Source organism: Xenopus tropicalis, chromosome 9 (genome assembly GCF_000004195.4).
Source record: "Xenopus tropicalis strain Nigerian chromosome 9, UCB_Xtro_10.0, whole genome shotgun sequence".
Taxonomy (NCBI): Eukaryota; Metazoa; Chordata; class Amphibia; order Anura; family Pipidae; genus Xenopus; species Xenopus tropicalis.
In genome coordinates, this window is record NC_030685.2 from 32,043,004 (window position 1) to 32,069,588 (window position 26,585).

Genomic DNA, 26,585 nt, shown 5'->3' on the forward strand with positions numbered 1-26,585 from the left:
CACCAACATAAATTTATGAAGATGTTCCCTAATAGGTCCATGTTTTATCACTTTCTGTAAGGCAGTCAATCACGCAGTATTAAATTGGGTAGCTTAACCATTATTAAGATGCAATTCCTAATTAATAATCATTGCACATTAGTTTGCATTTCTAAACTACAAACTAGTGCACAAGCTCTGAGGAGGTTTTACATGGCCCTAATGCCACAGAATGGCTTGTATGACACCATAGTAGGGACTGTCCAGGGTTAAAGAATAAAAAAGTGAATTTACTCAACCAAACCACTACAGACACATACAGTTGCCAGTCTGGCCTCCATTCAACATACACTAAGTTGTAATGGATTTAGTCAGGCAAACAGTGGTCCTTGGGTCTGCTGTATCTAAGGTATCAGACCCAATGCTGCCCTCACCCCTCAGTATTTTAACTTTATAATAAACCAGGATAAAGGGAAAGGGACCACTCATTCACAGATGTCACTGATTAGAAGAATACCTGTCATCTGCCTCCTGGATGCTGAAAGTCTGCTTATTTTTCCTATTTTATGTTACATAGTTATATAATTAAGTTGGGTTAAAAAAAGACAAAAGTCCATCAAGTTCAACAGTTCCAAGGGAACCCTAGTGCTTACACATAGACCTATGCCAACCTCTCTATACACTCACATATATAAACTATATATACAAATATTAATACTAACTGTAGATATTAGTATCACAATAGCCTTGGATATTATGCTTGTTCAAGAACTCATCCAGGCCCCTCTTAAAGGCATTAACAGAGTCTGCCATTACCACATCACTAGGAAGGGCATTCCACAACCTCACTGCCCTCACCATGAAAACCCGCCTACACTGCTTCAAATAAAAGTGATGTTCCTCTAATCTAAAGGGGATGCTGATTGTTTTTATGGGAAAAAAGAACATCCCCTGTCTGCCTATAATCCCCTCTAATGTACTTGTACAGAGTAATCATGTTCCCTCGCAAGCTCCATTTTTTCCAGAGAAAACAATTTTACTTATTTTAATGGTGCTTTTATAAAACATTCTGTGCAGTCCATGCCCATTACATCTTGAAAGTCTGCAAAAAGCATTACTCTGTTGTTTGACTCTTTCCAATCCCATCTAAATCTGAAAAGAATGAATATCTTTCTTTTTTCCTACTTTAATGGCACTCGGTACCTGGGCACAGATCCTTGATACAGATGGCTATGTGATGGCTGCTAGATATCCTTCATTAGACTGTACAGCGCTATAGCTTGTGTTGCGACTGGGGATGGATGCAGCTGTTTGTTGCCAATTACATAATATGTGATAGGACAGGCATGGCTGCCCCATGGCTCCTGAGCACTGTGTAGGTGTGGGAAGGCTTTCTATAGACAGTCCTCACAATTTTTGTTTCTGCTGCAATCACCTTACTTGCAGGTAGGTTTGCCACATTGCCAGTATTAAAAACTTGGCTCTACTATTATAGATATTTTTTAGGAAAGATTCACAGCAGAACCTGCTATTGGATTCTCCAAAGGAAGATTCACTTTCACTTTTTTCTCTTGAGCTCTATATAAAAGTAACATTTGGATCCCCCTTATGACATACTGATCAATTGAAAATATTGTTTTTTGTGGTTCTGGCAATGAAGGCTCTTCAACATTGTTGTTCCCCATGTACTTCCCTCAGGGCTGCCATGCTTGTTAGCAACAGTTCCAGTTTGGCATTTCTCGTTTTGATATAATTATCTCTTTTCTATTTTATTTTGTTTGCTTCCTTTGGACTTTGCTTTTTATAGAGGAATACTGTGGTTTTACTGATTAAAGTTGCTAGATTGTACCCTGGGTCAGGGAATCACCTTAGCAAAAGGTTTTAGAAGTAGAGGTTCCATAGTGGCAGTAAAGAGGGAGGGGGCTTCCCTGGGAAGTCCATATAAGCAAGTGTGGAGTGTGTTGTGTTCAGCCTCTCTGACTGATGAAGGGGAGCACTGATGATTGCAAGGACCTGAGGGCCTCAGAGAAGTGGCCAAAGTAAGCGTAGGGTTGCTGTATTTCTCCAGCCTAGGGTCATTATTCAAAATTTACTGGAAATTTACTTGACCATCTTGACCATAAATCTGTAATAACTAGACAATTCATTTGCAGCCCACCACTGATCCGCCCCTTTATACCCTTCTAGCACCTATACTCACCAAATAATCAGCCGATCCACGTTTGGCGATACTACTTTTCCCCCTCATTGTCACAACTCTTTCTGCCAGATGCCATGACTCCGCCTCCCTGATGTCATGACCTTGCCCCTTAATTCCACAACCTGCCCCCTTATTGGCCCACCTCCAGCTTTGACCCGACCAAGTACATTTTATTGCCTTGAATATTTTTTTTTGCACTGTAACATTTATTGTATTAGCTGTCTGCTATTGGCTGATTAAGTGTCTAAATTCTTCTGCTTTTCTCTAATGTTCTATAGCTACTGTATGTCAAGTGCCTGTGCTGGGAGAAATACTTTGTGCTCTCTCTAATGGTGGACCAGAAAACTGAGAGGGGTCTTTGGACAGTAGTTCTCAGTAACTACCTAGTGGGATGCCTTTAACGGTAAAGTTAGCCTTGGATAACTTGGATAAGTATTCAGGAGTTGTCCCGCACCAGGGCCCAATATACCAGCTAGCAGGACTAGGGTCAGAGGGTTTGTTGTTTGCAATAGGGACACACCAAATCCTCTATTTTGGTATTCTGCCGAATACAGAATCCATTGTAAAAGGTTTGTCCGAATCCCAAGCCAAATTAGGCTACAGAAGGGCTAAAGAGAACTGTGTACAGCATGCTGAAAAAAAATGTTCAACTTCTGCGTTCATGTGACCAAAAGTCATGTGATTTAAGGATTTGTATTTGATTTGGCCGAATCCTGCTGAAAAAGGCAGAATCTTGGGTGAATCCCGAACCAAATATTGGATTCTGCACATCCCTATTTTGGATTAATAAGGGTGTTGTTACATCACAGTCAGATTACTTGTAATCTAGTATTACTCTCATTACTCATTGTTATTTGCGGTATGTAGGATGCAAATTAAATTAAAAAAAACCACTTCGCTTTATCATGATGCTTTGTCAGAAAATCCTTTGTGTAACCAGGGTTTCCTCTATCACCTAAATCTGCTGAGGATAGCTAATTCACTAGTTTGCTCCCATTTTCTGAAGCCATTTATGCTGACAACCATCAGAGCCGTGTGAAAAAGAATACACAGATCAAATTATATAGCAAATGTAATTGAGGGAGACAGTAGCAGAGAGCATGATGGAAGCGCTTTGGCTGATGAATAAGCAAGAACAAAATCCGTGGAAAATCGCTGATTTCGTGCATTTATTTCAGATAGTGTTGGCTCAGCTGGATTGCCACAGGTTGTTGCCCTGTACGTCAAGCCGAACAAGGCTTCGTTTATGTCTAATTATGTTCCAAAACTGTGTAATCTAACAACATACAGGCTAATAGACATGGCAACAAGCATCCTGATGAGGAAAATCTGGTGAAAGACAATGCTGCCTTTTATAGTATAAATATTATTTTATAAATGAAATGACTTAGCTTTAAAGAGAGTTAGATGGATTCTTAGCAAGTGAGGGAATACAGGGGTATGGGGGATAGCTCTTAGTACAAGTGAGGGAATACAGGGGTAGGGGGGATAGCTCTTAGTACAAGTGAGGGAATACAGGGGTATGGGGGATAGCTCTTAGTACAAGTGAGGGAATACAGGGGTAGGGGGGATAGCTCTTAGAACAAGTGAGGGAATACAGGGGTATGGGGGATAGCTCTTAGTACAAGTGAGGGAATACAGGGGTATGGGGGATAGCTCTTAGTACAAGTGAGGGAATACAGGGGTATGGGGGATAGCTCTTAGTACAAGTGAGGGAATACAGGGGTAGGGGGGATAGCTCTTAGAACAAGTGAGGGAATACAGGGGTAGGGGGGATAGCTCTTAGAACAAGTGAGGGAATACAGGGGTAGGGGGGATAGCTCTTAGAACAAGTGAGGGAATACAGGGGTAGGGGGGATAGCTCTTAGAACAAGTGAGGGAATACAGGGGTATGGGGGATAGCTCTTAGTACAAGTGAGGGAATACAGGGGTATGGGAGATAGCTCTTAGTACAAGTGAGGGAATACAGGGGTAGGGGGGATAGCTCTTAGAACAAGTGAGGGAATACAGGGGTATGGGGGATAGCTCTTAGTACAAGTGAGGGAATACAGGGGTATGGGGGATAGCTCTTAGTACAAGTGAGGGAATACAGGGGTAGGGGGGATAGCTCTTAGTACAAGTGAGGGAATACAGGGGTATGGGGGATAGCTCTTAGTACAAGTGAGGGAATACAGGGGTAGGGGGGATAGCTCTCGGTACAAGTGAAGGAATACAGGGGTAGGGGAGATAGCTCTCAGTACAAGTGAGGGAATACAGGGGTAGGGGAGATAGCTCTCAGTACAAGTGAGGGAATACAGGGGTAGGGGGGATAGCTCTCAGTACAAGTGAGGGAATACAGGGGTAGGGGAGATAGCTCTCAGTACAAGTGAGGGAATACAGGGGTAGGGGAGATAGCGCTCAGTACAAGTGAGGGAATACAGGGTTATGGGAGATAGCTCTCAGTACAAGTGAGAGAATACAGGGGTAGGGGGGATAGCTCTCAGTACAAGTGAGGGAATACAGGGGTAGGGGGATAGCTCTCAGTACAAGTGAGGGAATACAGGGTTATGGGAGATAGCTCTCAGTACAAGTGAGGGAATACAGGGGTATGGGGGATAGCTCTTAGTACAAGTGAGGGAATACAGGGTTATGGGAGATAGCTCTTAGTACAAGTGAGGGAATACAGGGGTAGGGGGGATAGCTCTCAGTACAAGTGAGGGAATACAGGGGTATGGCAGATAGCTCTTAGTACAAGTGAGGGAATACAGGGGTATGGGGGATAGCTCTTAGTACAAGTGAGGGAATACAGGGTTATGGGAGATAGCTCTTAGTACAAGTGAGGGAATACAGGTGTAGGGGGGATAGCTCTTAGTACAAGTGAGGGAATACAGGGTTATGGGAGATAGCTCTCAGTACAAGTGAGGGAATACAGGGGTAGGGGGAGATAGCTCTCAGTACAAGTGAGGGAATACAGGGGTAGGGGAGATAGCTCTCAGTACAAGTGAGGGAATACAGGGGTAGGGGGAGATAGCTCTCAGTACAAGTGAGGGAATACAGGGGTAGGGGAGATAGCTCTCAGTACAAGTGAAGGAATATAGGGGTATGGGAGATAGCTCTCAGTACAAGTGAGGGAATACAGGGGTAGGGGAGATAGCTCTCAGTACAAGTGAGGGAATACAGGGGTATGGGAGATAGCTCTCAGTACAAGTGAGGGAATACAGGGGTAGGGGAGATAGCTCTCAGTACAAGTGAGGGAATACAGGGTTATGGGAGATAGTTCTTAGTACAAGTGAGGGAATACAGGGGTATGGGAGATAGCTCTTTGTACAAGTGAGGGAATACAGGGTTATTGGGGATAACTCTTTGTACAAGTGAGGGAATACAGGGTTATGGGAGATAGCTCTTAGTACAAGCTGATCCAGGGACTGGTCCCATTGCCATCTTGGAGTCAGGAAGGAGTTTTTTCCTCTCTGAGGCAAATTAGAGAGGTTTCAGAAGGGTTTTTCATCTAGATCAGCTAGCAGCTAAACTGGCCATACCTGCACCAATATAATCTGACAGTGTGTGGGCTCTGATTTATTGTACAAAATTTTTTTTACCATGGCGATCAGCCGTTTGGTCACTCAGACAGGTTAGAAAATACCCGTTGGATAATATCCGTGCATGCATTGCCTATCTGATGATATCCTTGGGTGACCTACAATGTATTTCCAGGACATTAACAATTTAAATCTGAACGTTAGTTTTAGATCGTTTGTTGTAAACAGGGATGCACTTAATCCAGGATTCGGTTCTGGATTCGGCCAAGATTCAGCTGAATCCATGTACCTTGCTGTATTGAATCTAAAGCCTTAAAATCATGTGATTTTTTATTATAAAAACACAGAAGTTGAACATTTTTCAACCCTTCCATTAGGATTTAGTTTAGGATTTGCCCAAATATATTACAAAGGATTCGGGGTTTACCAAATGCCAAAATAGTGGATTTGGTGCATCCCTAGTGGTAACTGAAATCTGTATATATATGGGCAGTTTTAGGCAGGTTTTATATAGAAGTGAAAGGTTGAACTTAATGGACATTTGTCTTTTTTCAACCTTAATGACTATGTTACTATGTATCTATGACTGTAAGCAATCATAGCAGCTACTCTAACCTTGGGAGGCACCTTGAGGGAATTTCACTGGGGGGTGAAGGGCCCACCGGGGCTCCACGACCTAGGGGCCCTGCAGGTGCCCGCGCCCATAGCCCCCCCGGAGGGCCCCCCCTAACCCCCTTTGCAGGGCTCCCCACCTGACTTCCTCCCCAGAGCGCGTAAAATTAACGCGTCAGGGCAGGAGCGGTCGGGCAGGGGGAGCGCTGCAAGGGTCGGGTCTGGGCCGCTGGGGCCCTATAGAGCCGTAGCCCACCGGGATTTTTCCCAGTGTCCCGGCGGCCCAGTCCAACCCTGGAGAGTGGGCAGAAAACACTGCAGCTCTATAACATGCTGAAATGTAAATATGATTATAAAAGAAAATATTATATTGAATAGAACTTAAAAATATATTTTATATTAACTTTTAGTAGATGTTAAAGAGGGACCTGTTATAAGCAATTTTTTAAACTGGATTTCATTATTTATTTTTTATATTCTGTGCAATGTTAGCCTTCCTATTCTCCTATTTCCAGCCACAAATTGACGATTCTATCTGGTTGACCCCAGCAACCTAAAAACATGACACCTGGAAGTACTCAATTATTTCATTATTTGAAAACATGTTTATTGCTTATCTTAGTTTTTAGGTCCTCTTTTATTGGTCATTCATTCTGAAAAACTGCTGCCGGATTGCTAGGGTAATGAAGGTGAAATTCCAAGCCTGAGGGTAAAGAACAAAAAATGTAAATATTTCCAAAAAACAAACAAAAAAAAAAATTACTAACACTAATTGAAAAGGAAACTACACCTTTAAGATTAATGGCACATAGGCATTTGCCATAGTCCCTCACTCATTGTCCCAGTTATACTCCTTTAGATAGAAAAAAATGTTGTTTAAATTTGACATATTTTTGGCAAAAATGTAAATTGCTCAGAGTTCTATCACAATAATGCAGTGCTGTGGTTAAAACACATGATATTACCAATGTAAAACTAATATAATGAAAAACAAATGAAAAATAGCAAAAGTGCTCAAAAGAGGAATTTAAGACATTTTTAAAGCTTTACTTCCCCTTTAAATCCAACTGAACATTAGAAATAAATATGTATATTTATTTATTTAATAACGTTTCCGGCAACCTTGTGCAGCCCCCTCTGTATCTGTAGCTACAGGATCTCTCTGTTTTTCTGACATGTAACAAAACAAGGTGCATCATTACCGTTCTTGGCTGCGGCGGTCACCACATCACCTTCCTGTGACTGACATTTATTCATGTGTACACGCACACATAACAAGCCTGAATTACTGCTTGCAATAAAATAGGATTGTTACTGGAACACATCTGAAATTGAATCTATGCACATTTTTCTTCTGAAAGCTGAACTGCCAGTAATGGTGTAAGTGCAACAGCCATAAAAACACTTTATACTTGAGTGAATCTGATCATTTTGTTGAACTATATAGATATTAATTATACAGTTAAAAGATCAAGGAAATCCTTATCCAGTGGTGGCAATATGTTAGGCATCCCACCAGTAAACCCAATCACTAGGTTTTTACCTCAGGCCTGTACTCCACAGAAAATGCACAGACCTGGGAAAATAACTAGCGCAGTGCCGCCATCTTACTTACCTTCCCCAGGGGTCCCTCTTCAGAATAAGACTTGCGCAAGCATGATCACTAGAATGAAATTTTGGGATGTTGCAATTAGGGATGCACCGAATCCCGGCTTTTTTTTAAGGGTTCGGTTTGGGTGGGTTCGGGGGTTCGGCTGAACCCAAAATAGTGGGTTTGGTGCATCCCTAGTTACAATCTTAAAATGTCCCATTTCCAATTTTGGCAGCCTGTATTTATAGGTGTGTGTGTGGGTGGATAGGGCACAGGCCTATTAATACCGGTGACTCATTGGCCAGGTTGGGCACAGGTTGAGAGCAGGCAGGTTAGGGTTGGGTGCAGTTCAACTTTTTATTGATCATTGCAGGGCACACTTCTAGGCAACAAAAATATGAAAATCAAAGTAAGGTGCATAAAGCCCCAATACAGCCCCATATAAGGTAGCTGAGAGATATACAAATATGAAAGTAAGCAGTAGTACAAGGAAGCGGATACCTTGGCCAGAATGAGAATGCCCTGAAGTTACAGCACAGAAGCTTTTCTCAAGAGAAATTCAGAATTCACAAAAAGGTTTCTGTGCCAAAACATGGGGCATTCTCATTTTGGCCAGGGTATTTATTTCCTTGTACTACTGATTACTTTGTGCATAATTGGGAGGTATGTATTTTAAGTGTTTAACTGATTTATTATGTTGGGTTGAAAACCCCCCCACAGACTGTTCTTTCACTTCGCTTATTCTTCTGCTTCTTCTTCTTCTTAGCGCCCCCCATTTTCTAAACGCTACTCCTACTACAGTTTTAGGGGTACAACACCCAAACACTCCACACTTCTTTGTCCTATAGAAGAGCAGGTTGCTTGTGCTTTTCTAAGCAATTCCGCTTCCTGTCTATTTGTGGCACCGCTCTGAACCCACCAATTTTTCCATTAACTTTGACAGGAAAAATTTTCAAACTGCTGCCACTCTTACAGCTTTACACTCCCCAAACTTGAATAACATAATCATGGGGTCACCCCGAATGAAACAGCAACATGTGTTGGATGACCCATGTGGGAGGAGCCAAGAACAGCCAATCAAATTTTACCCATTGACTTTAATGGGGAAATTGAAACTGCTGCCACACTTACAGCTTTGAGGTTACACACCCTAAACTTGAATCACATAGTCATAGGGTCAACATGAATGAAAATGGATGCCCAAAAGTGGGTGGAGCTATGAACAGGCAATCATATTTTTCCTTTTGACTTTTTTAACCTGCTGCCAGTCTCACAGTAATAACGTTGGGGTTCCCAAACTCTTCACAGTTGGTCACTAGGGGACTGCAGTTTTAGGTTTAAAAAAGTAGGTGGGGCCACCAACAGCCAATCAGATTTCACCTATTGAATTTTACTGGTTTAAAGGAACAGTAACACCAAAAAATTAAAGTGTTTTAAAGTAATTGAAATATAATGTATTGTGGCCCTGCACTGGTAAAACTGGGGTGTTTGCTTCAGGAACACTACTATAGTTTATATAAATACGCTGCTGTGTAGCCATGGGGGCAGCCATTCAAGCTGGAAAAAAGGAGAAAAGGCACAGGTTACATAGCAAATAACAGATAAGACACCATTGTATTCTACAGGGTTTATCTGTTAGCTGCTATATAACCTGTGCCTTTTCTTCTTTTGCATGGCTGCCCCCATGGCTACACAGCAGGGTTTATATAAACTCTAGTAATGTTTCTGAAGCAAACACAAAACCTTTACCAGTGCAGGGCAGCAGCACATTATAGTTTAATTTCTTTGAAATACAGTGGCTTGCAAAAGTATTCGGCCCCCTTGAACTTTTCCACATTTTGTCACATTACAGCCACAAACATGAATCAATTTTATTGGAATTCCACGTCAAAGACCAATACAAAGTGGTGTACATGTGAGAAGTGGAACGAAAATCAGACATGATTCCAAACATTTTTTACAACTAAATAACTGCAAAGTGGGGTGTGCGTAATTATTCAGCCCCCTTTGATCTGAGTGCAGTCAGTTGCCCATAGACATTGCCTGATGAGTGCTAATGACTAAATAGAGTGCACCTGTGTGTAATCTAATGTCAGTACAAATACAGCTGCTCTGTGACGGCCTCAGAGGTTGTCTAAGAGAATATTGGGAGCAACAACACCATGAAGTCCAAAGAACACACCAGACAGGTCAGGGATAAAGTTATTGAGAAATTTAAAGCAGGCTTAGGCTTCAAAAAGATTTCCAAAGCCTTAAACATCCCACGGAGCACTGTTCAAGCGATCATTCAGAAATGGAAGGAGTATGGCACAACTGTAAACCTACCAAGACAAGGCCGTCCCCCTAAACTCACAGGCCGAACAAGGAGAGCGCTGATCAGAAATGCAGCCAAGAGGCCCATGGTGACTCTGGGGGAGCTGCAGAGATCTACAGCTCAGGTGGGGGAATCTGGCCATAGGAAAACTATTAGTCGTGCACTGCACAAAGTTGGCCTTTATGGAAGAGTCGCAAGAAGAAAGCCATTGTTAACAGAAAACCATAAGAAGTCCTGTTTGCAGTTTGCCACAAGCCATGTGGGGGACACAGCAAACATGTGGAAGAAGGTGCTTTGGTCAGATGAGACCAAAATGGAACTTTCTGGCCAAAATGCAAAATGCTATGTGTGGCGGAAAACTAACACTGCACATCACTCTGAACACACCATCCCCACTGTCAAATATGGTGGTGGCAGCATCATGCTCTGGGGGGGCTTCTCTTCAGCAGGGACAGGGAAGCTGGTCAGAGTTGATGGGAAGATGGATGGAGCCAAATACAGGGCAATCTTGGAAGAAAACCTCTTGGAGTCTGCAAAAGACTTGAGACTGGGGCGGAGGTTCACCTTCCAGCAGGACAACGACCCTAAACATAAAGCCAGGGCAACAATGGAATGGTTTAAAACAAAACATATCCATGTGTTAGAATGGCCCAGTCACAGTCCAGATCTAAATCCAATCGAGAATCTGTGGCAAGATCTGAAAACTGCTGTTCCCAAACGCTGTCCATCTAATCTGACTGAGCTGGAGCTGTTTTGCAAAGAAGAATGGGCAAGGATTTCAGTCTCTAGATGTGCAAAGCTGGTAGAGACATACCCTAAAAGGCTGTAATTGCAGCAAAAGGTGGTTCTACAAAGTATTGACTCAGGGGGCTGAATAATTACGCACACCCCACTTTGCAGTTATTTATTTGTAAAAAATGTTTGGAATCATGTATGATTTTCGTTCCACTTCTCACGTGTACACCACTTTGTATTGGTCTTTCACGTGGAATTCCAATAAAATTGATTCATGTTTGTGGCTGTAATGTGACAAAATGTGGAAAAGTTCAAGGGGGCCGAATAATTTTGCAAGCCACTGTATATACATTTTTTGGTGTTACTGTTCCTTTAATGCCAGAGTTCACAAACTTTGCACAGTTCGTCACTGGGTGACTGCGTCCCAAGTTTAGAAAAGCAGGTGGTGCCAACAGAAGCCAATCAGATTTCACCTGTAAACTTTCATTGGTTTAAATTTAAACTGCTGCCATTCTTTAAATATTAATATTAAGGCCCCCAAACTTTGCAGAGTTAGTCACAAAGTAACTGCGGTTCATGGGTAGAAAAAGTGGGCGGAGCCAACAACAGGCAATCCAATTTCTAAATTTACCATTGCAGTCCTGGACCCACCCATAAACTAAAGAATTGGCCTAAACATTTGGATCCTGCAGATATAGTGTCAGCCTTAGAACCTCTACTAAGAGATATAACTGGGCTCCATATCAGGTGCAACATACGGGAGGAACTAAATTTTAATCTATTGCTCCCTGGTGCCAAAATGTACATACGTGGTTGGCGGAGCGATGTAGATACTATTGCAGCCCAGAGCCAGAGTACATATCTCACCCTGGGCACAGACTGTTAGATACCATTGCAGCACAGAGCCAGGTACATATCTCAACCTGGGCATAGACTGTTAGATACCATTGCAGCCCAGAGCCGGGTACATATCTCACCCTGGGCACAGGCTGTTAGATACCATTGCAGCACAGAGCCAGGTACATATCTCAACCTGGGCATAGACTGTTAGATACCATTGCAGCCCAGAGCCGGGTACATATCTCACCCTGGGCACAGGCTGTTAGATACCATTGCAGCCCAGAGCCAGGTACATATCTCACCCTGGGCACAGACTGTTAGATACCAATGCAGCACAGAGCCAGGTACATATTTCACCCTGGGCACAGACTGTTAGATACCAATGCAGCCCAGAGCCAGGTACATATCTCACCCTGGGCACAGGCTGTTAGATACCATTGCAGCACAGAGCCAGGTACATATCTCACCCTGGGCACAGGCTGTTAGATACCAATGCAGCACAGAGCCAGGTACATATCTCACCCTGGGCACAGACTGTTAGATACCATTGCAGCACAGAGCCAGGTACATATCCCAACCTGGGCACAGACTATAAGATACCATTGCAGCACAGAGCCAGGTACATATCCCAACCTGGGCACAGACTATAAGATACCATTGCAGCACAGAGCCAGGTACATATCTCAACCTGGGCACAGGCTGTAAGATACCATTGCAGCACAGCGCCAGGTACATATCTCAACCTGGGCACAGGCTGTAAGATACCATTGCAGCACAGAGCCAGGTACATATCTCAACCTGGGCACAGGCTGTAAGATACCATTGCAGCACAGCGCCAGGTACATATCTGAACCTGGGCACAGACTGTAAGGTACCATTACAGCCCTGGACCCACCCATAAACTAAAGAATTGGCCTAAAAATTTGGATCTTGCAGATATAGTGTCAGCCTTAGAACCTCTACTAAGAGATATAACTGGGCTCCATATGAGGTACAACATACGGGAGGCCCTGCAGTGCTGCACTTGGATTATCTGGCCCCTTTTGCTATCAGGGAGCTGCAGACTTGGGAAGGGAGGGGAGGAGCTCAGGTGCTGCATGTTCTTTCCCCACACAGCTTTCTGTACTGCTGGTCTGTCACAGTAAAACTGCATGGGGATTGGATGGTCTGGGGGGGCAAGCGTAAACTTCACCCATCCAATCCCTGTGCTGCTCTATTGGGTGACAAAACCAGCAGTACAGAAAGCTGTGAGGGGAAAGAACATGCAGCACCTCCCTTCCCAAGTCTGCAGCTCCCTGACAGCAGGGGGGGGGGGCGGATAATCCAAGTGCAGCACTGCAGGGCCCTTAAGCACATCCTGCCTCCTAGCAATGCTGCCACCTATGCACTTGGGACATGGGGGAACTCATATGATGCAAGTGACAACTCTCCGCTCTCTTGCGACGTCGCAGGTTCAGGTGATTCTCTAGTTCAGGTGCCAGTGCCCTGGTGCCAAAATACCAGCAACTTAGCTCTGTGACCTGCAGCTGGTACATAGGGAGAGGCAGTGGCATCAAGTGATAAATCATACCTCCCAACATTTGAAAAATGAAAAGAGGGACAAAAAGATTGGCATGCGCGGCAATTTTTTGACCACACCCACTTTTGCGGCCACGCCCCAATTACCACACCCCATTAAAAAAAAAAATACTCCTTTTATATAGATGAAATGGCGGGATCAGACGCAAATGTGCTATTCCCTCATACTGTACTACCTAAGGAAAACAATATAGCAACTCCTACATTAAAATACAAATATAGAGAGAAGGCAGTCAGTTATAAGTGAGTTCTAACTATGTACCAGTTTTGCCCCCCATACACAGTAGCCCCTCATACACAGTACCCCCATACACACTAGCCCCCCATACACACTAGCCCCCCATACACAGTAGCCCCATACACAGTAGCCCCCCATACACACTAGCCCCCCATACACACTAGCCCCTCATACACAGTAGCCCCCCATACACACTAGCCCCCCCATACACAGTAGCCCCCCATACACAGTAGCCCCCATACACAGGTGCCCCCCATACACAGTAGCTCCCCATACACAGTAGCCCCCCATAAACAGTGCCCCCTATACACAGTAGCCCCCCTATACACAGTAGCCCCCCCATACACAGTACCCCCATACACAGTACCCCCATACACAGTACCCCCCATACACAGTACCCCCTATACACAGTAGCCCCCCCATACACAGTACCCCCATAAACAGTGTCCCCCATACACAGTAGCCCAACCATAAACAGTGCCCCCTATACATAGTAGCCCCCCATACACAGTACCCCACAGGCGCTCTGCCTTCTTCTACGACTTCTCCCCTTATGCGGCGGTGGCAGGCCCTTTTATAAGGTTGCGCCCCGTGCGTAATGACGTCACGCGTATGCACGGTGCACAACCTTATAAAAGGGCCTGCGCGCTGTACAAGGAGCCGCATAACGAGCAACGCCGCAGTAGAAGCCGGAATGTCCGGCTCCAGCCAGCGCATCCTGCTGTGCTGGCTAGTACCATGAATGTCCCGCAATGCGGGAACTATCCGGGACACAGAAAGGTCAGAGAGCCTCCAACCTGTGTCACATTGCACAAACACCCCTCTCCTCCCTCCCATGTTACATAGCACATACCCCCTCCTGCACAGGGTGCTTTGTGGTGGCATTTGTGGTTTGGCTAAAATAAACCAAATGTCCAGCTATTAATAGAGCATGAGGTACAGTAGACTCCCCTTCCACAGGAAGGGCCTTCACTAAGGGGAAGTTACTTAATGGAGGGTGCGGTGTAACTGCACTTCCCACTGCCAAGTGTAAGTTCAAGGTTTAAATAAATGAATAGATGGATGCCAGGCGCTCTTACAAAAAAAAAAATAACAGTTTATTTGTCCCAGACAAATGATGTATTGGTTTAAATTTAAACTGCTGCTGTTCTTTAACTATTAATCCTAGGGTCCCTAAACTTTGTCACTGGGTAACTGCAGTTCCAAGTTGGAAAATGTGGGTGGAGCCACCAACTGCCAATCAGATGTCACTCATTGACTTTCAGTGGGCAAATTACCGAAATCATATTGTTACATGGGCACAATATGTAGTGGACACAACTATTTGAGTGCAAGTACATTGGAATTCTGAGGAAAATGCTGCAGTGTTGTTAAAAAAATGTTTGCATTCAAAACTTGCACTTTGCATTGCCTACATAAATAAGGCTTATTATGTCTACAATAGGTAACATATATTCAAAACTGTATACAGATTTGACCCATTGTAGCTTCTACAGTGTGAGTTTCAACATAATCAACATCCAGACAAAGAATGTCATTGCCGCCCACTTGTTCCTTTTCTGATCCTTTGTTACTTTATTAGGTAGAATTTTTAAGCACTGACAGCTGGGAACAAGATGATAACCTTTTATACATTAGATACAATCCTGTCTTATTGTTGTAAAGGGCACAGAGAGCTATTTTTTATCACTGTATATAGTATATTGAATTAAAGATTTCCATGGAAACAGTAGTTATAACACATGTTCAGCGAGCTGATATTTTTTCCTCTCCACTGGGTTATTAAATGATGTCTGGGGGTGGATGTAAGTTGGACAAGTGCTGCTAACTCTGCATGTTCACTGTATGTTTACACTGAGGCCTGAAAGGTCATGTTCCCCTTTGTTCCATCTCAAGACATACACTTCACTGTTCCTTGTTCTAAGCAAAGCAACTTCTTAGCAATATATTGCAGTGATAATTATATATAACATTAGCATTTCTAGTCCCTTTTCCTCTTTGCCACACTCGTGCATTTACACTTGTCTTTATCATGTTTAAAGTTACCGGTAACTTTCTGTATAATAAGATGCATTTGGAAGCAACATGTTGGTTTCTGTCCCATAAAACAGTTCCTTGCTTTGGGAGAATGCTGAAATTCAAGGTTTGATCAATAAATACTGTATATAAAGAATGTAATCTTGATAGATTTGCTCATATCCATTCAAACCATATTTGGCCTTTCATTTTTTTCTCTTCTTTCACTTGATCCATTTTATATTCCATCTATGTCTTTTAGGATCCTTTGATTCACCTTGTTTCTCTTTTTATCATGACTACAGCTCTTCAAATATCCTTCATGTCCCCATTAGAGTAGTTGCTTACCTTTTAGTCACAGCATCAACTGAATGATCTCCTTTGGGCAGCTTAGTGCTTAGCACTGGTTCCCTACAGCCCTGGGGTCCATCTTTCTTTTGACTATTTGTAGGGAGCATGCATGTTCTCCAAATATCTACAGGGGTTTCCAGTTTCTTCCCACACTGGAATTTAAATCTAAAGAGTTAATATAAATATATATACCTGTACCAGATTGCATGCATGCAGATATGTGTAAATAAATAAGACATTATAAATATGTGGAACTTGGGGTTGAGATCTTTGTCCCAGGACAGTCCCTTCAGAATCTAGCAAGACCCCTGCTTTGGTGCAAATACCACGAATTCCTAGTCATGCTCATTAAAATGTGTTAAAGGAACACAACTGCATGTGATAATGACAAAGGGCATGTTCCAAGGCACATTTCATTATCACATGTTTCTATAATTGGCCCATAACATGTAGTTTTGTTCCTTGAGGGACCCTTACAGAAGTTAAAGCTGCTTTGACCCATATAATGTTTTTATGTTCATCTGCTTGAGATGTATATTCAGTTACTACTCAAAGTGAATAAACCTCCCAAAGACAGTAGTCCTTTTGTGGCCTGTTTTGTGATATAATCCACCAAGGGTGAAAGGTGGAAATTCGCAGTGAATCCATGCCTGACTAATTATCTTGCCCATCAGTAATAGTGAGGATATGCAGTCATTTATTTATATAACACAACTAATCAAACATACTTACAAATGGTACTACTAACAAACTGCCAAGTAATTTGGCACATACAAATCTCATGTAGCTCCGATTACCAGCCGTGCCAACTATCTGTTTTCCACAATTTACAGTGTCCCTCAGAAATCATTCATGGTCTGTTATTTAAAAAGACGCACCCCAAAGTGCTTATTAGGCAGTACTTCTTCCACTGGTGGGGCTGCACTATACAACATGTGAAAAAATCTGGTATGAAGTGCACAGTGCCGCATCAAGGGCCACAGACCAGCCTTATTCTTACTGCCTCTCATGGGGCAGTTTGCAAGAACAAGTTGCTGTGGGGATCTGCACCCTTTGCCACTCCCTAAGAAGTTAGGGGTCGGGAGGGTGGATGCCTATGTGCTTCTCCTCGCCCCCCTCTCATGGATACAGCGCTAACAAACACAGGCAGATCTGTATTCATGGGGGGTAGCCACATGTCTATGTGCAACAAATCAGAGACCACAGCAATTTGGCAAAGGAGGAAGACAGAGTGAAAAGTGCAAAAAAAGGCAAAATAATAAAATGAGCTTGAAACAACAACATCACTTGCTGTTTATTTCAGTGGACAACTTGCGATTTCCCCCACAGTGAATTGCAGGTAACACCATCTTTATTAGAGGTACTTTTGTCCGTATAGGTACACTTGGCACTGCCCAGTCCTTCCTGCCTTCAGTTCCGTATCACGGGCTGCTGTGTCTATTGACATATGGGAACCCTGGAGCTACTGCCACCACCTGATCCGGAAGAAACTCCAGCGTTCTTTCAATAGGCACAGCACACTTGTACCAAAAGAATAGGGCACACTGAACACCAGACAGACAGAAAATATTTGACACAACTTCAGTAGGCGCAGCACAAAAATGTCAAGAGAATCACACCTTTGCATCAGTAATAATGCCAGAATTCTGCAAAAAAAACACTGCATCGCAGGAAGAAAATAGCATTTGTGCTCAAATATTAATAGGGTTTCAACTATTTTATTGACTATTTTATTGACATGTCAAGAAGCATGTCTTCATCATATTAGAAGGAGACTTTTTTTAAAAATATTATTTCCTGAAAACACAACAGCACAAAAATACAAATGCAGCATATTCACTGTATAGGCCATATTTTGTTCAGCTAGACCCAAAGGATAATAAATAGTGCTAAATAAAGTGGATTATAATTAGTGTAAATGGCATTCTGTAAGTTGGAACCAGTCATAGTTCATGATATCACATTAGTTATTCATATGCACCTTACAACTTGTTTTGATGGGTTGTGCTTTTACTGTCACGTAGAAGCAATGCTAGGTTAATGGAGAGGCAGTGTTTAGTAAGATTGGCCTCGTTTTGCTGTTCATACAGTACTTATTTGTCTTTTACTGATGCTTTACAGTTCTTTTTTGTAGCTTCAAATAGGTTCAATCAATAACCCAACAATAACAGAATAAAGAGCACAACATACAAACACTGCTCTTTGTAATTCTGCACCAGACAATACAGAATTCAGATTGTCCCTAAAGGTCGGTGGCTCACTCTGGCACATTCACAAGGCGCTCTCTTTAATTATGTTACAGGCTAAAAGCATCTTCACTTTCTATAATATTATTGCATATTATTTATTATCTTAAATGTCACAACACACAAAAAAGCACAAACCCAAAAGTAATATTTGATGATTAAGGTTAAAGGAGAAGGAAATAAGGGGAAGCCAAGAAGTTAGGCACCCCCAGTGATTCTAGTGACTCTCACCTACCTCTGGCCACTGACCCTCTTCTTCCAAAAAAGCATGGAGCTAGGGTACTTTACTTGCGAGCACAGTTATTTTGTTCTGTGTCCCAGATGCCCCTGTGCTTATTGAAGCTGGTCAAATAGGGCAGTACAAAAATTAGCGAATAAATTAAGTATGTGCCTATGTGTTTAACAGAGGATGTCTGGTACATAAAATGGTGGCGCTCACAAGTAATTACCCTAGGCTGGTGCTGTTTTTAAAGAGAAGCAGGTTTTGAGGTACAGTAAGTGACTAGAATCAACGAGGGGTTTGACACTTCCCAGTGACTCTATCGTTCCATCTTAAAAAGGCTAATTCACCTTTAAGTTACCTTTAGCATGATATAGAATGAGCAATGCCTAGCAACTTATTAATTGTTTGTCATTTTCTATTTATTTATTATAATTTTTTAATTATTTGCCTTCTTCAGACTATTTCCAGCTTTCTAATGGGAGCCCAAAGACTATTGGTCTGTGAGGCTATAATTTTATTTTTATTGCTCCATTTTATTACTTATTTTATAACTTATCTTTCTATTGAGACCCTCTTTTATTTATATTCCAGACTCTCATTCATGCCACTGCTTGGTTGCTAGGGTAATTTGGACCCTAGCAACCATATAGCTGCTAAAATTCCAGCCTGGAGAGCTTATGAACAAAAAGCTGAATAAAAAAACACGGGTATTTAAAAAATGAAGACCAATAGCAAAATGCCTCAGAATATCTTTCTACATAATGCTAAAATGCACCATCCAAAGGTTCATCTTTGTGAATATACGGATCAAGCATGTTGGCATCTGTAGCAAATCCGTAAAATTTGGTAAAATGCAGACATTCAGATACTGTATGTTGTCATTTATTAAAACTAAGTTTTATGCTTTGAAATGAAAATATCTGCAACACCAATCAAAGTAGCGCGTAGTCTAAAAATCTGAATAACAGGTCTGTTCCCTTGAGATGGAACCCAAACATTATGCATTTCATACTGGAAGTGTTTGATCACATTAATTAGGCCTATCCCCACAGGCAAGAATGTGTAACTCTGATAATGGCACTTATGACTTATTATAATGGAAGGCAATAGCAGTGAAATGCGTGAATGATTAAATGGGTTGGCTGTGGCCCATTTGGGTTTTAGCATGCAAGTATGAATGCAAGTTTTGCTTGCCTACAGCATATGACAACTAGAGAAAAGCAAGGTATTGGAATATTGGTTACATTAAAGTATTTGATAAATTAAAGTGGCCATTTTCATATTAAAGGAATACTGTCATCAAATATTTAACTCATTTTTATTCCAAAATACATTTGCTAGAGACTTTAATATTGCATCAATAGTCTTTCTTACATAAGACATTAATCATTAGCCCAGTTGTCATCAGAAACTACGGGGCCCCATACAGGTTAATTATATGAGGACCCCCAAGAAAGCAAACACACAGTACCAACATTTTGGACACACCTCGTGTGTATACAATATAAACATTTGATGGAATAAGCAGTTTATATAAAGTGTTCCATTAATTTACATACTTATTAACAGTCGCTTCATTGGGAATCAGGGGAGTTTGCCCTAAGTTTAAACTCTATATTCCTTCCCGCCTCTGCTCTGTCATTGCTTGATATAGAAGTTACGTAAGCTTTTGCATGAGTTACGTAAACTGTGTTAGGGGCCAAATGATATTGCTGTGGGGCCCAATAACTAGTCAGTAGTAGTTCATAAAAATAGTAAAAATAATTGTTGTGCTCATAAAATAGTGTTTAAATTGGGGGTCAGTGGAGTTCATATATGTAACACAAGTTGCCTAAATTGCATAAGTGTAGGGGCCCAATGAGGTTGCTGTTCATCAAATAGGTATTCAACCGCACAGCCCTTAGATCAGGCTTGATGCATCAATCCTCGCAAGGGACACCGCTGAGCCCTTCAATACAATCCAAATATAGAGGAGAGCACCATAAAGCAGAATTCTGCTAAAATGCTATTTATTTCAGACCAAAATACACAACATGTTTCGGGCAATGTGACGCTTGATAAAGGGCGTCACATTGCCCGAAACATGTTGTGTATTTTGGTCTGAAATAAATAGCATTTTAGCAGAATTCTGCTTTATGGTGCTCTCCTCTATATTTGGAGGTTGCTGTTCATATAAGAAATACTCATATAATTCAATAAAATAGCTTCCAATATAACAGCTAATGTAACTGTATAATGAGCAGTCCACCTAGTTAGGTAAAATGAATAATTAATGTGCTGAGTCAGTCAGCTGATTGGGAGGGGCAGTGGAATTTACTTGCTGAGAATACGCCCCACTACTGTAAGATCTCTTAATTGTGCCTGCTCCCGGAAATATTAAATATGCTCAGGTACGCATAGTGATGAGCGAATGCGAAACACATTTTTTTGTCGCCCGCATCTTTTTATTATATGTCCGTATCTTTTTTGATGCGTGATGAATTTATCCGTGCCAAATTTTCATGGAAGCTTCGTGAAACAATTCGCCAATGACGAAATGTGGAAATTTGCTGTAAATCCATGCCTGCCAAAAAATTTCGCTCATTACTTCACATATGCTACTACTGTATTTATGGACAGGGAGGACTGACTATAAACACGAGTACCCACATGGTACCCCAGGTCCCAAGCATTCTGTCTAATAAATCCTATACCTGTACAGTATCATTAATTTACACATGCACATTTTTGGGCCAGTAGTAAAGCGCATATAATAAGTGCAGTAAGGGTCACATGTTCAGAATTTTGAATTCACTTCAGAAGTGGTGATATGTATTTGTTTCTCTATAGTGTAAATCATTCTCCTGCTGGTTCCCATGGCACATATTTAGTATGGGGGACTCATGAGGGACCTAGATATCTGTATAATAATAGTCCCTATGCCGTTCTAGTTCACCTTCAATCAGCGTAACTACCATACACAAAGGAGTTAAGAGTGTTTTAGTCCAACCACGGCTCTTTCTGAATAACTAGTATTTGCCAATTCTACTACATACCCATGGGTATTTAATTGTATAATTCTTCCTGACAAACATTTATACTCTGCCCACTGTTGCCCAGTCCCAGGACATCTGCGGCAAGAATTAACTTCAGGGCACCATTCCATCCATCTGTTTTGCATTACAGTCCTTGCCACCTGTTCTATTGACTTGTAGCCTACACCCACCTCTCTCTCCTGGCACCCTCTCTGTTTACCACAGCCTTTCAATCGCATGATTCAGGGAAGGCCATTATACATTATAGCCTGCTCAACCAATGTGTATTTCCACATTGAGAGAATGTTCAGAAAATAGAGTAAACTGTTGTTTTAAAGAACCACAGGTGCTTCATCCATTTTAGGATGGCATGCTGCCTACTGGCCGCATCTGCACTGGGGCTGGGGCTAGGAAATTAGCGGTGCAACCGGCAGGAGGGTAGGTGAGAGGGGGTGTGATGTATGGGGAAGTGTGCCTAGGGGGGAACCACACTGACACACTGAAACCCCCATGTTTATGCTCCTTTTCTAAGCAGACAAGTTCTATAGTTTTAGCTATAACTACAGTTTAAACTCTAACGTGGAACCTAGCCTTAATTGAGCAGGATATATGAAATCACTATAAAAAAAAAAAAAAAATATATATATATATATATATAATGTATATAATTTTAAGTAGAAGTTTTCTTTGATACTTATTACTTAACTAGATAAATAAAAACTAACTACTGAGTGGTCACTCTGTGTTATCAATATTAGAAAGTAAGACTGCGGGTGGGTTATCATAATGACAGGCGGAGGGTGATTTTTAAGTTTTGAGAGGCAAGTTGAAAACATTTTTTTTCCCTGGGCCCATTACATTTATAATAACCCAGAACACATAGCAGCATAAATGCAGTGCCAATTTCATGTAAAACGACCCCAGAACACATAGTAGTGTAATTACTTTGTATGTTTCTTAACTTTCGAACACACAGCTGGATAAATGCATTGCCAACTTCATGTACTGTGTAATACTGCTATGCTATTTTTTTTTGTAAGAAATTCATATATGTTGGTATCAGAAGGTGTAGGTACCTCAAGACTTCATTAAAATCTCCCATAAACATGATAGTAAGCACCCACAAAATAGGTTGCGCCTTAACTAGCGTACAGTTTACCAGCGCAGATGCAAAGTGTTTCCGCATTGGTAACTTGTATGCAAGCTGCAGTGCCTCTTTTCTTGTCTGTGTGAAAGATCTGAAATTAAAAATATAAAATTAGCATTAGCGTGTAGCAGCCTATATTCATTTACACTGTTATTTGGGGATGAACATAAAATGCACTGTTGTCTATTGAAGTGAAGTCTCTGTGTTCCCAGCTGTTGTCAGCATGTAGGGTCTTCTGAAGGTTTTTTCCTTTTTCAGGGAGATGACTTGATTTCTTAAAGACACCAGCTCTCGCAGCGAGATGAGCATCTGCAATTAGGGACACATATTAGATTCATCCATCCTTTGCTGCCCAGGGGAACTGGCTGTCAGTGCATATCCAGCTGCTTTAATAAAGACTCAACCTGCTGTCTAAAGGTTAGACTTCACATCAATGACATCTGTACACTTCAGGGTGTCAGGTTTTCTTGGCTATCTTCATTAATGCATCAGCTTAAATATCCCTTCCCGAGATTGAATAATAAGTATGCCCACTTGCTCACATACAGAGTTAAAATCACATATTTTTTTGCTTTTTATGGTGGGTGCGGCTCATGTACAATAATAAATCTCAATAAGCAGAATTAGATGGGGATTGGTGGTGGTTGGCACAGTTATATTAAATATACAGTACATATTTCTTAAACCAAAAGATAACCTGTCACTGCCATGCCATAACAAACCATCAAATCCCTAAATGCCATCCATCACAGGCCAGGTGGACATGGAAAGTGAACCATCTTAACCTGTACTAAATGGCAAAGACATAATTAGATACCTACCACAGTGACATACCCATACTGAATAAATAACATATGAATGAACAAATTACACATTTACAGGAAGCAAATAATAAATGCTGAAATCACCAACTGTGAAATTACAGTACAAATAAAGCTCTAGTAAAAATGTGCCTGAACAGCACACAATAACCACAACCAAGGGAGGGTGGAAGAAGGATCAGAGCAGCGTTTCATTGCTCAGATGGTGAAATGATTTATTTTTAAAATAAAACAGTATCTTGTACTTGATGGTAAATAAGCTGCAGGAATCCATATTGGTGGCAAAACAATCCTACCGAGTTTATTTAATGTTTAAATGATTTTTAGTAGGCTTAAAAGGGGTTTTCACCTTTGAGCTAACTTTTAGTACAATGTCCAACTGGTCTTTGTTATTTATTGTCGGTAGTTTTTCAATTATTTGATTTTTTTCTGCAGCACTTCAGCTTGGAATTTTAACAGCTATGTGGTAGCTAGGGTCCAAATCACCTTAGCAACCATGGAGTAGTTTGATATATTTTTTAGCTGCTGGGGGTTACCCAAATTTGAAAGCTGAAAAGAGTCAGAAGAAGAAGGCAAATTATTAAAAAAACTATAGGAAGTAATTAAATAAAGACACATTGATAGGATGGCCATTCTATAACATGCTAAAAGTTAACTTGAAAGTGGACTACTCCTTTAAGGTATGGAGATCCAAATTAAGGATGTTTTCATTATCCGGAAAACCCCATTTACCAAGCATTCCAGATAATAGATCCCATACCTATATTGGGAATAGCCTTTTTATATGAGAGGGGTGCTACTTTTCTGTTGGGATAATGGCTTGCATTATTTGCCTGTAACTGTAAATATGGGGGTTGAAAACTTGATGGGAGTTAGTCATGTAAGAATAGATGTACTGTGTATCTAGGTTTGGAGTTATCTTAACAACGAGTAGTTATAACCAGTGATTTCCTCTGAAAAGTGGTTATGTTTTTATGTGACTTTGAAAAATGAACATTTCTTGGATACTTCCTAGTAGTAATGTGCGAGTCAGGAAAAACTTAACTTGTACCCAGCCCTAACCCACAAAATGTTACCATTGTAGCACCCAACACATACCCGTGTCTCGTCACACTGTAGGCTACTCCTGAGTGTGCCTTAGGTTCCCAGACAGTGTACTTGCCCGCACCCAACCCAAACCTGCAATGGGCGCCCAAATTTCAACCCTGACCCACCGGACCTAAGAGTAAACCCACAGGTAGTCAGTTTTGTCAATCCGTACATCACTTCTTCCTGTAGCTTATTATAAGGTATCAAAACATTTTGCTGTCATTTGTTGCTATCCTAATTATGCCATTTATTCTCATAATGAAGCAGCGTGCAGCTAGATGATGCAGTTTTCAGTTTCATGGCATTAGGCAGCTTTTACTGGGCATCCGATGAACATTCAGAAACATAATTACTGTGCACACACTTTTGGTTACCCACTGTTCCATTTCAGCTATTTGTATCGGCCAAAGATGAGTGCATTGATTTGGAGCTGCTAAAGGGGTATACTGAATGAGACAACCAAGGACAGCAGATCATTAGTGATTACAGTAAGCTTGGGAACAATGAAATGCTTCCAGGGCTGCATGCTTGTCACTGGAACACTGAAATGGGCATTTGACAGTGAGGAGCAATGAATGCTGAAGTGTAAAATCCAAAGCACTAAAAATAAGAATAGGTATGGATTATACCTTTTATCATTCATCAGTGACCTCGCTCTCTGATAGACTATTTTTATATTTATCTCATGTGAAGGCTAGGGCCTTCAAAGTTATCTTTAAAAACAGGTTTATGAAATAATATACTGGATAAAGAGCCTTATAGACTATAGACATTGCTTATGTGGCCAAATTCTGCAATAAAGGTATATTGTTAGATTGAATTGCTCTTATCATTATAATGATATATATATATACATCTTCCTTTAAAGAAATGTATCTGTCTAAGGGCTACCATGTAAGTGTATTTACTGTGGCAATTGAAGAAGCTAGGTGGTTAAGGTTGATAAAGCAACCTCATACTGGCATTAAACAGGCATTAGAATCCGGAACAACCACTTTTCCTATTATTTACCATTACTTAGAGAAAAGACACACTATAGCTTCCATTATATGTATGCCACTGGAGCAGTTTATAAAAAATCTACAGGGAGGAGATTTCAATTTAAAGATACTGTGCAGAGAAGTATTCTGGATCCACAAAATGGACTGCGTGGCTCCTCGGGGCCTATATACGTATTTTTATGTAGACATACAGGATGAAAAATAATGCTGAAGCCACATCCAGACAAATGACACCACCACCACAAATTGATAGTATACCTGCAAAAGTAAAAAGAATGAAGACACATTGTCTTTAAAAGATTTAAAAGGAATATATATATAATGTGTGTATGTATGTGGATGGTTGTCAGAGGCCTCTGGTTGTGTGTGGTGTATAAATATACTGCAGAACTAAAAATGTAATTTTTTGAATTTTAAAAATCATATGTACATTACACATTGGTGTGTGGACCACTTTCATTGTATGTATTTTTTGGTTCTGGGCACCTATTTTTAAGAGAGTGCAGCTTTCATATTATTTTTCTATGCTTTCATATTATACAGGTATCGGACCCCTTATCCGGAAACCCGTTATCCAGAAAGCTCTGAATTACGGAAAGCCCGTCTCCCATAGACTCCATTATAAGCAAATAATTCAGAATTTTAAAACTGATTTCCTTTTTTTATGTAGAAATAAAACAGAACCTTGTAATTGATCCCAACTAAGATAAAAATAATCCTTATTGGATGCAAAACAATCCTATTGGGTTTAATTAATGTTTTATTAATTTTTTAGTAGACTTAAGGTGTGGAGATCCAAATTATGGAAAGACCCCTTATCCGGAATACCCTTGGTCCCGAGCATTCTGGATAATGGGTCCTATACCTGTACACTACTTTACAGATTATCTATTATTTTCTTCAATCCCAGCCCCAGTGGATATTACAGTCTAACTTCCCTGTGACACACACTTACAGTACTCACAGTATAGGGAGCCAGTTGACCTGCCTGTATATATCTGGGGTGTGGGAAAAAACCATGGTATGCAGAGTAAGCCCATAGAACATACACATGCCTTGCCGATGTGCCAGT